We start from the raw sequence: 12,810 nt of genomic DNA on the forward strand, positions 1-12,810 counted from the left end.
AATGGTATGCTAAGTGTTTTACAATGTTTCTTATGTATTTATGGTCATAAGAAACCAAATTATGTAAAAGATGACCAGAAGGATTTCAAAAAACATCTCCTCCATTTCCTCCCAATAGAGGATCAATAGTAGCTACGGCACTCTTCACAAAGACTTCTCTACCCTGTTCTTAAATGCTTCCAGCGATGGAGACTCCACAACCACCCCAGGCAGCCTTCCAAGGCTTTATATTCCCACTGTTAGAAAATATTTCTGAGGGATGCTATTTAAGCCCGTTGCTGCTTTTCTTATTCACCATGGACTCAGAGAGCAGATTAGTCCCTCCATTAAAGTAGCACTATATATTTGTGTCATGGTTTCACATGTATTTCAATTCTATTCTTTCATAAAAGAACCTGGTAATGTATTCAGCTTCCAAGTTTTATACAACCAATATATAAAGGTGGAGATGAAAAATGATCATCGTCATTGCAGACTGTCGACAGTCAGTCATTTCTAAGGGAAACAGAAGTCTTGAAGTCTCAACTAAATCTTAATCAGTCATGATTTTTGTTAAATGTCACAATACATAAACTACCTATGACTCAGAAGGTACATTAGCTATTGTGGTGAGCTGCTAGATTACAACCAAACTGAACCAACCTGACACATGTCACTCATGAGTAGATCACTAAGGAGCCCAACACATCAGAATTTCACTGTTTTTCAGCTTGTACTTATTTTGAATGCTATTGTTGAACATTTGCAAATTCCAAAGATACACACTGTGAAAAGGACTGGACACTGAAGTTTGAGGCCCAGCTGCCAGCAGAATCTTCAGTCTTGTCCTACCTTTCTACTATGTGCTTCCAGACCAAACAAAAACCTACTTTCAAAAGTTTACAAAACATGATTTTACAGCTTGATTATGTACAAATACTTATTTCATCCGTTGCTAAAACACAGTCTCAACAAACAGGATTCCTAAATGATCGGTACTTAGAGCTATTTGCAGTTCTGAGGTAACAAAGTTTAGGTATTAACTAAATAATGTAAAGGATAGCACCAATGCTTTATGGAAGACAGATTCATTATTTGACACAAACACCTAAAGTGATGCAAACATTATACAAAAAATCCATCAATCAATAGGTAAGAACATCCCCATCCCCTCCCTGTATGCCTCATTCATTGCAAGATGGAATAATCCATTATAGGTTGTGGTTTGTGACATGTTTGAAGGGTTACAGCTTGCTGCAGTCTGGTTTATGTCTCTAACTTTGAATTCCTCAGGAAAGCAAGGCACTGAAGGTCACTGAAGACCTTTTGTAAGTACTTTTAATGTTTTTTTCATTTAATCAATGGCAAACTGCAATGACAGAGAATGAAGCCTGCAAAATATAATAAATGGACATGGCTCCATTGTGCACTATGCTAACTTTATCATTCATTCTTCTTGTTTTCTACCCTACTAATGGAATTTGACTAATGTCAGTAAAGCCATTTACATGAGCTAAAAAAAAAGTCACACAACCCGCTGTGGCAATAGGCAGAATGACATAACGCTGGGCCACAACCACAGTATCACAGCAATTGGCACAGTGTGACAGGGATGTCTCCTGGGAGGAAGCTACTGCTTACACCACAGAAAGTGGGGCCTTCCTTGAAGTAAGATTAGAGTTCCAGAAGGGTCAAATTTCCCGCTTATTCCTCCAACACTATTAGAAATTTGATGACTTCTATGCTTTCCGTGTATGAAAGGCTGACTTCCAAGGGAACATCAGTTTTTACCCTGAACATTTTCTTAGAGTTTTAGAATGCTACAAAACACAAACACCATAACGTTAGTGTATAAAAATAGCTGCAAAATGGTTTCTGAAGAAAGGCGCAGAGATGCTTTCCAATGTCTGAGGGAGGAATCCCACAAAAAAAGAGACCAATGAGCTGAGAACACATTCAAACTCTTTGTTTTATCCTCAGCTCCTAACCCCCAATCAAAAATAGTAACCAGAACCAGTATGACCTGAGTAGGGGTTTTCCAATATTTTTGCTGTTGAATAGCTAACAAATTCACATTTAATAAGTAGGAGACATTTGTAAGCCATCAAACACATATCAAGAAATTGCCGCCTTTATCGCCTCCTTTTTCTTTCTTTTTTTTTTTTTTAATTCAGTGAATGTTGGGGTAGGGGGAAAAGAAAGGTGCTAGTCTGAAAATTTCTAAGTGTGTCATCAGGACAGATTCCCTGCACCTCTGGACCTGACCTAGGAAGCTACAAGTAAGAGTCAGAAGCAGCTCCTGTCCCACAGGGTTTTTTGTTTCCTGATGTCTCTAATGAGACTCCCAACAAGATAACCAATTTGTAGCAACCATGAGAGAGCTAAATGGCCTGACTTTTTATTGTCACGTTACTCTTCTGAGGAAGAAAGAATCCTGCTCTACAGACATGGAACTGAATCACTCAGAAGCTAAGCAGCTTGCGCTAGGTCACACCATGCAAGTAAATTGAACCTGGAAGCCCAAAGCTCATGCCAGCACTGTAATAACTAAACCGTCTTTCTTCTCTGAAGAAGGGGAATCTTCATTCACAAACATTGGCAGGGAAAGATACTGAAAAAAAAATGCACATGCACATTCATCTAAAATAAGTGATACTACATATTGTCCGGGCAGCCTTACCGCCACTGTAAGTGGCTGATCTTCCTGGAAGTGACATATTCTGCCCACATTGGCTGAGAGAATGACACACGATGATGTAAGAACTCTGAGGAGCATCAGCAAGAAAAGCTGTACTTTTACAAGAGAAGAAATTATCAAACAACTATAGCCCTGCAGCAAATAAAAAGTGTCTAAGAACAGTACTGTGGCACAGTAAGAACGCCACAGTTCAGTTTCATCACAGATGTGATACTCAGCCTCCAATACTCGGAGAGCAGCAGGAAGCATGAATGAAGCTAACCTAGACTGTTCAGCTAATCTAGGTTACTAGATTACTTGGTTTACAGGTAGCTCCTTCCAGGGAGTCTACTCAGGAACAGCAGGAGACGAGGCCAGTGACAGGACTGGTGACAAAGCCACAATATAGGTCCAAGGTGTATCCAGAGACAGGGCTACAAGACAACCCTGAACGTTGTCCTTCATTCAAAATATGGTCCAGAACTTCCCAGTGGCTTGCTGAGTTTTGATAATCTAATTTGTTGTCTCCAGAAAGGTCGCAGCACTGTCAAATGTTCCACACTCCTGGGTCCCACACTGATAATCCTACGCCTTCCAAAATGCCTGAGACATTGTGTCAACATAATCCTGTCTGAAGAGGACTAAGACACCTGGAACTACAATGCATTTTTACAAAACTGAGGGCAGGAGGCCAATCAAAGGGCCCACAAATTTCACATCAGCCCTCATTCAGTTCTGCTTTACCTCTGACTGCCAAAGACGAACTATGACAAATCAGAAGCCCAAGGGGCTGGAAAGCGGTGGCATGTGCAGATCAAGAAGAGCTGTCTCCCACCCTTCCCTTCCTCTCAAGCAGCTCGGTGTAATGAGGCTTACAGATGGGGGTGTAAAATGCTGCCAGAGCTCCTTCTCCCCACCGCCACCCTACTCAAAACTATTCCCCAGCATATGTTGTAATCATACACCCAGGAGGGTTGTTAAAACCTTACAGGAAACATCTCACATTTTTTCCTTTACTATTCATGCCATTTTCTATTAGGGACAATAAAGACTTCTAACATTGGATTAAGCTCATTTGCAACAATGAGCTACTATTGCTCCAGGAGCCAGCGGGAGCTCAGACTTGTTGAGGGAACTGGGAATAATTAACTGAATTGTACTGGAAAAAAGGAGAAGACTGAAGGCTGTTTTGACCAAGAGAGATGCAAACTGATGAGATGGTTAAGCCATCACGTCTTGCTGGGAACTATTGTTGGGAGTATCATTAATGCTTAGAGAATGCAGGTTTTTTTCAGTAAAACTGCTTTGGCCATTTTTGCTTTTTGCTACTAAAAGACACCTCCCAGAGTCATAATGACAATAACACAGTCTTACTGATTGCTTTCACTCATTGCTCAGTATGCACTAAGTCACTTCCCAAAACTCTTAGGGATGGCAAACTTAAAAACAAAAGCTCTTCTAAGCAGACTGGTTTTTCTTTTCCCCTAAATGATGTATATAATTCATCTCCATGGTCAAACCTTCTTATTGTGTAATCCAGGGGTCTTCAGCAAGAGTATAAACAGGAATTGTCTCATTACAGAAGGGACTGGAAGTGCTCAGTGCTCTGAGATCACACATGTAGGTGGGCAGACAGCACGTACACTTTTTAATAGTCTAGGGACCTCTCTTAGGGAGCATTGACTTGGGTTTGATCATGTACCAAGACTTCTTAACTCAAAAGAAACATCTGGCATTGACCCCTTCACAGGCAGAATACTGAACCTGAGGGACCCTGGAAATCTGCTCTGATATGTTGCTGGAGCTGTCTACGCACGATTAGTTCAGTAGCTACACATAAATGCACATACTGTGTATGAATAATACTATTTCTGTATAATATATACAAGTATTACATAGATGAGTATTTGCTATCCTCAAATTACTGCCTTCTAGCCACAAGTTGGCACATGCCATTAGCCTTTTGACATGCAGCTTCAAAAAAAGATCAAGTTTCCATCATTCCTTTCAGCAAGGAAGATCCCAAGGAACGTGACAATCTATTCATACCTAATACCAGCAGAACATAGACACCTTTGGGACAGAGAGCACAGCCAAATACATAACAGAGTGCAGAACAGCAGGGAAAAAGGGAAACATTTGGCTTGGGACTCCAGAGAAAACCTTGCTTTTTATAGAGAGAGCCAAGGAATGGTTAGCATCCATTCATGGGAGACAGAGCTGTGCTTTCTATGGTCACATCCCAAAGACCCACAGAGAAAATCTGAACGTCACAGTTTATTCTGCCTCAGAAGTCTGAAGTGGTAAGTTACCTTTCCCAACATGCTGGACCTGTAGTTCTAATAACTGTGTTCAGACAGACCACAAAGCTGTCCTTTCTGTGGACATCTCAAGGGAACATCCAGAAATTTTCCATGCCAGAAGTTATATTAAGCAAACCTATTCAGGCCTCCTGGATACATGCAGCAAAAAGCTGTAGCTTTTTAATAAGTGTTGATTCAAGATTAATGATAGTTCTCTTGACATTTCCTCTCTTACTGACTACAACAGGGGCCATTTTTTTCCTTACCATTTGCTCTTTTTCACATAACCTCTCCAAAGCAATTAGCTCTACTGCTTACATTAAAAAAAAACCCAAAACCATACACCAAAAACCCAAAGGAAGATATCTAGTGTGATTTCACAGCTGGAAATAAGCAAAACCAGCACCAAGCAATCAGGTCTTTTCAGGACACCAGTGATCAAAAGACCACTGTTGAGGTACTCTGTAAAAATGTACAGTTAATGTAAAAATGTAAAAATGTTGCAGTTAGCTGTTGCAAGAGACAAACTTTTTCAGTGTTGAAAATCAGAGTTATCTTGTACAAAGAGGAAGAAAGGATAGATCACATTATATTAATCCCCTCTCTCATCTGCACTGGCTATGGGGATGCTGAAAGCATGAGGGCAGAAGCCTGACCATTGCTTTCTCCAGACTCAACTCTTCAAAATACTGGATGGGGCAGAGAAAGGGGGAAAAGAAGTCGATCACTAAATGCAATACTCTCTCTCTTGTCTCAGGAAGACGCTACACACTTAAGTTCAGTTTTAATATGAATAGTTTAACACTTGCATGCAGAAATATGACTTTTTCTTACACAAGAGAAATGGGGAAAAAAGCCTTTAAGAATTACAATGAAAATTCTTCAAGTGTAGGTGCTTTCTTCAATTGCTGTGGAATCAGGATAACTAGGAGATTCATGGAGGGCACAAAGAATAGAGGGATATAGGAAGCACCAGCAGATTGTCAAGGCTGTTCTCTAAAGTGGTCTCATTATCCATATGCAAAATGAGAATCTTGAATATGAAAGAAGAAAATGGGTTTATTATTATAGCAGAGCCGTAGTATTCCACAAAAATCACTCTTCCTCTTATGATGGTGGTAGAGCAGAACATTGTCTCAATCTTTTTTGCTTATAACCCACTTCAACCGAGCAGTAACTTCTGTTAGATTTCGAGCAAACAAGAATGAATCTTCTTCCTGGAAACTATCTTTTATGCCTTCATTAATTGTTCTCAAAATCTTGACCACAAAAGGATGCCAGCTCCTCAAGGATGAGCAGAGAATGACAAACCTGGTATCTTCTACACAGACCCCATTATATCACAAGGCAGTATATTCTCCACGCTGCTGTCCCTCTTCCAATGTTTGCCTGAGGCGTTCCATAGGCTTTCTGTCAAAGATAATTACGGCTGTCATAAGAATGAATAGACAAAGATGTTCACAAGGCCCACGCTCTGGGGGTGGGGAAGGACAGGTATCGTCCTCAGAAGCAGGAGCACTTTGTCTCTCTCAAAAGAGAGATCTCATACAATATGAAGATTAATTTTCAAACAGAAATAATAGCACAGAGCCAGGCAGCTGAGCCCTCATTCACGTTTGGTTAGATAACAACATTAAATACTCAGCTATTCTTATGCAGAAGTATCTCCCCGCTCAGGCCTGAAAGCACACTGGTACAACTCAGAAATGTTATTCGGGTTACAGCTTTGGCAAAGCTGAAGGGAACGTCTGTGCTACCTGGTCCAGACGACTAGAAAGTTATTAACAGGTGCAAGTCAAAAAAATCAATTCAAGAGGCCTATTAGCCTTAAAGTAAACAGTTTCATTTGTGAAACTGCTTGTTTCACCAATGTCACAGATTGTGGAAACAAAGAAGCCACTGGCTACTAAATGCATGCTTTTCCTGGCGCACATACTGTCAGTTCATCTTATCATACATCTCTTTTCACATGCACATTTTATTTTCATAAACTTTGAGACATTACAGATTACTAGCTTTATCCAAAAATTGTGCTTCTTTGTACCTCATTTATAAACTCAGAGGAAAATTCAACATCATCCAGACTATGGGTTGGTTTTTTTTTCACCCCTAGAGAAATGGAAAAATGGCGTGTACACAGGCTCACAAGTGGTGGGAAGCTCTCCAGAAAGATGGAGTCTGGAGACTAATCCAAACCTCTTGAGTTTTCAAGAAAATATCAGACCAGAAATCTCACAGGAATGAACTGGCTCTGGAGATTTCTGGCAATTCCTTCTCCTAACCCCACCCAAAGCTGAAAAACAGCCACAAAAGCAAATTCAATCTTTTTCACAATATTTTTCAATATCATGGTCTGTGTAAAGATTCAGAGTAAGTCCTTGCTTCATCTAAACTGTTCTTTCCATCCAAAGGTTGCAAGGACACATATTTAGCCTAATTGTGACAGCCACAGAATTACTCTGATTTTAATTCCACATGGAAACTAGAAGTTTGATCCTCTGTATTTTTGCAATGCTTCCTTCAATAAAGGCCAATTGCTTTTGGCTAGCACAGCAGTCAGTTTCTTCCATTAACCTTTATTCAAGCCAAAACACTTTGGGTGTAAGTGACATTGAGTTCCTGAGACAATGACGGCCAGAGAAATACCTATCATGAGAGTGGAATCCGAGAGCTCTCCCTAAACTCCAGCTGCCTTGTCTCTCCTTGACATCTTTTCAGTCTTTGAATGCTTTCTGCACAAGCCATTACACACTCCAACACTTCTTCCAGGAAAGCGCACACAATTCCAGGAACCCCACGCCTCAGGTGAATAAATAGCAATGACCAAAGCAACTTTCTACTGGCAAGGCAGGAGACAATGTTGAAACTTTGAGTCTCTATACACAAATGCAGTAAAGGCTACCGTGAAGGCCAATATTTCCCAAGGAAATCAAATATCGATGCATGGTTTGGATAGGAGATCTTCTGGAAAGAGTAATGAACATGTCTAACCCTGTATACTCAGCAAAATCTGATCTCACAGCCTGAGATCATTTGCTGGCTTCAAGTCACATCTGGGAGTTACTCATAGCACAGCGGGGAAGAGAAGTTGTTTCTAGGGAGATCCAAGTTCCACTTCTAAATCTCCCTATAAAACAGGAGCTTTTGCCATTTAGTACTGCAGATGCCCCCTCCTTTTCTTTTTTTTTTTTTTTTTGTTTAGATGAGGTTTGTGGTGGCCTCTAGCGGAATATGGAACAAATGGTATAAAAAGGAAAAAAGGAGCAAGGCATGTGCAGCCTCCTACAAAGCTGACCAGGCCTTCAGCTATTTATTCATAGCTGAATTCACTGGGAATTTGTTTAAAACTATACGTACTTGCTAGTAAAGGGCTAATCTCTATACCCTAGCCTGAGAGTGATCCATCAATTCAGACCACTTGCAGCACCATAATGGGTCATCCTATAAAGAAAAAACCTATAACACCACAGTTCTTAAATTATATTTTTGATGTTTACTGATGTTCATCAAGTTGTCAAGTCCATGAGAATAATATCCCAGCCTTTCTGCTTCCTCAGTGAAGGAGGTGGATGCAGGTTCTAACTGGATTTGTTCTGAGCCCCAAGAGTTCAAGATCAGTCTGGGATCACAGCAATCATTCAGGCTGTTCCAGCGCTCCAGCTAGCCCAAGATTTGGCTTCTGACTTCAAGACTCATGGACTGATCATGAGTGAATACACTATTTGACTAGAGTTGTAATACCTTCCTCCTCTCTGTATCCTAGTAAGCCCTCATGCTCATAGAACATACTGGGTTATTTATCCTGCCATTCCTCAGGATTATTCTAATATGGCTTTTCCATCATGACCTTGCATGCTTTGGACTTTTGACAAGCTCTTTGTCACACTGTGCAACTTCTCCTGTAGAAGTTCTTCTGCATCTTGGCTAGTGGCCGTGTTGCTCTTGATCCAAAGAAGTTCATTGCACAATGTTTAACATTACTTTTTTGTTTAAATGATATCATTACTAAGGCACTATTTAGAATTATTGCTTTCCAGACCTTCTTCATGTCCTTTTTGCAATCATCTCTTCCAGCAAAGTCGAACACTAATCTGCTGCCAGGAAGGTGGCCTAATATGTTAGTATCTTGTCTGAGATTGGAACGCCACTTACTTGCCAGAAAGCTTCCCACAGCACCTTTGTTCTGTCTTCATACTATAGCTGCAATAACGGCCGTAGGATCTAGTTCAACAACATTTCATTTTCTTAATAACATTTGCTAACAACTACATAAAAAATTTCTGTGTTCTGGGTTTCCTCCATATGACATAAGGCTCACGGATTTCTGGACCAGAATTGACAAGCTGTTTGAAAACTTCTGTTTGATCATAAATCAAGCCCAATAATTACCTTTTTAGTAAAAACAGCCCAAGTCCACAGTTTCCAGACTCCATGATGGGTTCATAGGGTTGCCATGAGCCTTGCTCAGTGTCCAGGATTTCAAGCAGACTCCACTTTCATTATAGCACCTGTAGCAGCTTCTGCAATGTGAATCTCAAATGGCACCACTTGATAATTGCTGGTCTGCGTGACAGTGGAGGGAACAGCGTGAAAGGACTCCTTATCTCTCTATCTTTTCATAGCTCTTCCAGCACCTTTCCATTTATTTACTCGCTCTCACACTGGCTGCCTTCCACAGCGGGAACTCTGCCTCCTCACGTAGCACATGGAAAAGCCAAAAGCAAAGGCTAGCTGGGCAGTTAATTTGGAAATGCTGTTGAAAGCCTGGTAGAAGGCAGATTGGATCAGGTCCAGAGAAGGACTCAAGGTGTTGCTGCTCCCAAGGCAGGTCAGTGGGTCTTAAATTGGCCAGTCTGAGGAAGTCTCAGCAACCAGCACCACCAAGCTGGGGTGAGAGAATCGCTCCACCTCTGCCCTGGCTTAGCAGCTGAGGAGCAAGCGATGAAACCATACTGAGAAAGGGAAAACCAATAATCCTTAGCAAAGAACTACATTAAACACTCCCTAACATCAATCTGATAGTGGGAAACCTTGTTTCAAGCAAGTAGGGGCAAATCCACTGTATTTTAAGCCCACTGTGTTTGGGAAGCACGTGGTATAATCGACTAAAACGTTCACTTTCAGGAGTACTGTTAAAATCCAGGACCCCACTGTCCTCTTGATCTTTTCATATGCTGTTTGATGAAATTCCACCAGTGGCCTGGGTACATTTCCAAGGAACTCATGACTTCTGGGAAGGCATTACAAAGCTACACTGTAACCATTCATGACCTGTGTTCAGTACTGGCTTGGTTCCTCCTCAAATCCACAGCATTCTGCAAGGAAAACATTCTTTCCACTTCAAGTAAGCTTCTCCATCCTGAAACCAGTCTGGTTCAGGCACCCAACCTCTTCTTGCCCTGCACTCACCCCCAGACTTCAGAAATACAGGGTTTCTAATGGAAGGGCTTCCATGGTGGCAAAACTACTGCAACACCTAATGTATTTGGTCTCCCTCAATTCTAGATCTGTTGTGGGTTTTTTTTTCAGGCAAGAAATAAAGGAAAAGCAACTGTTAATTATTACTAGTCCTACCTATAGCTGCTACTAGAGTATGAAAATTCATACACTCATTGTTTTCTGAACCTTTAATATTTGCCATGAAAAGATAAGGCCTAGCTGGTGAATTCTGCATTTCACATCAAAAGGAACTGAGATGTCTATGGAAAAGCCAGAGAGAATAATTCTTGAGAGCTGGAGACCAGAAAATTAAATGGTTCATATTTCAGGACAAGGACCATCTTGGATGCAGGTGTTTAGTCCAACAGGAACCTGAACCACTCATATAAGTCATGTAGACACATTATATGGCTAAACACACATTCCTACATGTGTGTTTAGATACCCCCCCAGCAAAACCCAAAGGGCAACACACCTAATTATTGGATTGCTTACCTTATTTCATTTTTAAGACAAGTGCCAAATTAACAGACTTCTCTCACAGCAGGAAGAAGGATTTACTTGGAAGGCTTTACTTTATATGTAGAGAATGGAAGTATGTTATTCACTTAAACAAAAAGCAAGGAAAAAGACAGGGTGGGACTCAAAAAATACTGGTTTTCAAATGGTTTGTTCTCTTAAGATATTCTTTTCAAAAACAACCTCATATTTAACCCTGTGCATGTTACCTTTCCCAAAAGTTAAAAACATGTCTGTAAAGCAGTAATGCTTTGAGAAGAAAGCAAGCTGTTACCACATTAGAAGTCGTGTTACTAAAACTCAAAGTATTTATAAACTTAAATGAGACGCCAGGGATAACCTGAAAATTCACCACTTTTCTATTTTCCCCACTAAAACAGAGGGAGGAACACCAGTCCACAAGATTCAAACACACATCAAAACCCTTTGTGAAGTACTGTATTTTACATTATACCGAAATAACCTCACTGCTTCTCCATCTGCCTAGGATAACTGCCAGAAATTAAAACAAAGAAACATGTACACTCTTTGTAGTCACTCAAGAGCTTCAAAATTTGTTTTTAAGCTCAGATACAACAACATCTGTTTTGAAGAAGTCCCATTTAAAGCAACGTTGATGCCCCTTTACAAACTGAATATTTTTAACAAGCCTGCTCCTTCCAGATCTCCTACCAAAGGCAGATTTAATAGGTAACAGATACTCTCAAATATCTTCTTGAATATATCCATCAATTCCAGCATTTTTTTCTTGGATTTTAGAAACTATGCCTTTTTGCTAGCAATCTTTAACTTCTGTGGCCAGTTAAAGAGAAGTAGATCACTTCACATAGTACTTTTGCAACCAAAAACCTGCAGAAAGCCAGAAGCTCTGTTCATAAAAAGATTTTTCCCCTACATTAGTTCCTTGAATTCAGATTCTCTGCTAACGTGGCATTGTTTAGGATGAACACACACTTCAGCTATTTTCAAGGAGTGGGAGTTACAAAGGATTTTAATACATTTTTTAAGGGAAGGACTCCAAATTTTATACTGAAATAAAGTATTTTTAATTAGCATTTTACTGTTAAGTTACCTTTTCACAGTTTATTAGCTTTTTAGTATCCACTTAGCTTAGACAGTGAAAGAAAACTGGTTTATAGCATAGAGTTTATAGCTAGTTTCATTTACTGGCTTTCATATACTGCTATTATCTTTTTATGTCACTCATCACCTTAATATCTAAGTACCTTCTTCATTCAAGATCACTGAAGAAATGTCAAGATCTTCTCCTTTTCCTTCATTGTTTTAAGTTGCTTGCTTCAGGAATACTTTTTATAGCCACAATTGAACCTGCAGGTAAATCAGTTGAAACAGAAATATTACACAACTTGCTGAAGGATAAAAGCTTTGAGATTCCCCTGATAATGAGTAATAGCCCTTTTCTATGAATTTTCTATACTACGTTACTCATACTCCTGGAATCAAAGCTGGGTTGCATTTACTGTTGCACTTAGACTTCTGCCACCTTAGAGAAATTCTTACATTTACACAATAATACTTTTCTGATATGCTTTTAGCTTGTGAAAACATTCTGTGCATTAAAGGGTTTTAAAAATGACTGTTCAATCTAGTACCACTTGCCAGAGATCTTTTAATGCGATGTTAAAATACCTGTTGTATAAATTTAGGCATTAAGACTAAAGTCCATAAAGCTATAATTAAAAAAAAAAAAGTCTTTATTTCCACCTTACTCAGAACAGCCCTTTCTCACAGTATTATTGTTCAGATTCCATAAAGCAGCATGCCCAACTACTGATACCTCTGTCTCACCACGGCTGGAAGTAAAGCTTTACTGACATTAGGGATTAATAGACTGCGTATCCTTAAACATACATGCTGCATTACTTTCAATCT

General features: G+C 39.9%; 1 protein-coding gene across 10 annotated transcripts in view; it reads right to left on the reverse strand.

Annotated features, from left to right (window-relative positions):
• The window catches only part of COMP (cartilage oligomeric matrix protein), a 38,113-nt gene that overhangs the window by 20,373 nt on the left and 4,930 nt on the right, over nt 1-12,810 (reverse strand). For all 10 annotated transcript variants that reach the window (XM_072845602.1, XM_072845600.1, XM_072845597.1 and 7 more), the window contains exon 3: nt 12,144-12,246. The gene's annotated coding sequence lies outside the window, so the exon portion shown is untranslated. The remainder of the gene's footprint in view (nt 1-12,143; nt 12,247-12,810) is intronic.

The sequence above is a fragment of the Ciconia boyciana genome, chromosome 24, assembly GCF_034638445.1.
Source record: "Ciconia boyciana chromosome 24, ASM3463844v1, whole genome shotgun sequence".
Taxonomy (NCBI): domain Eukaryota; kingdom Metazoa; phylum Chordata; class Aves; order Ciconiiformes; family Ciconiidae; genus Ciconia; species Ciconia boyciana.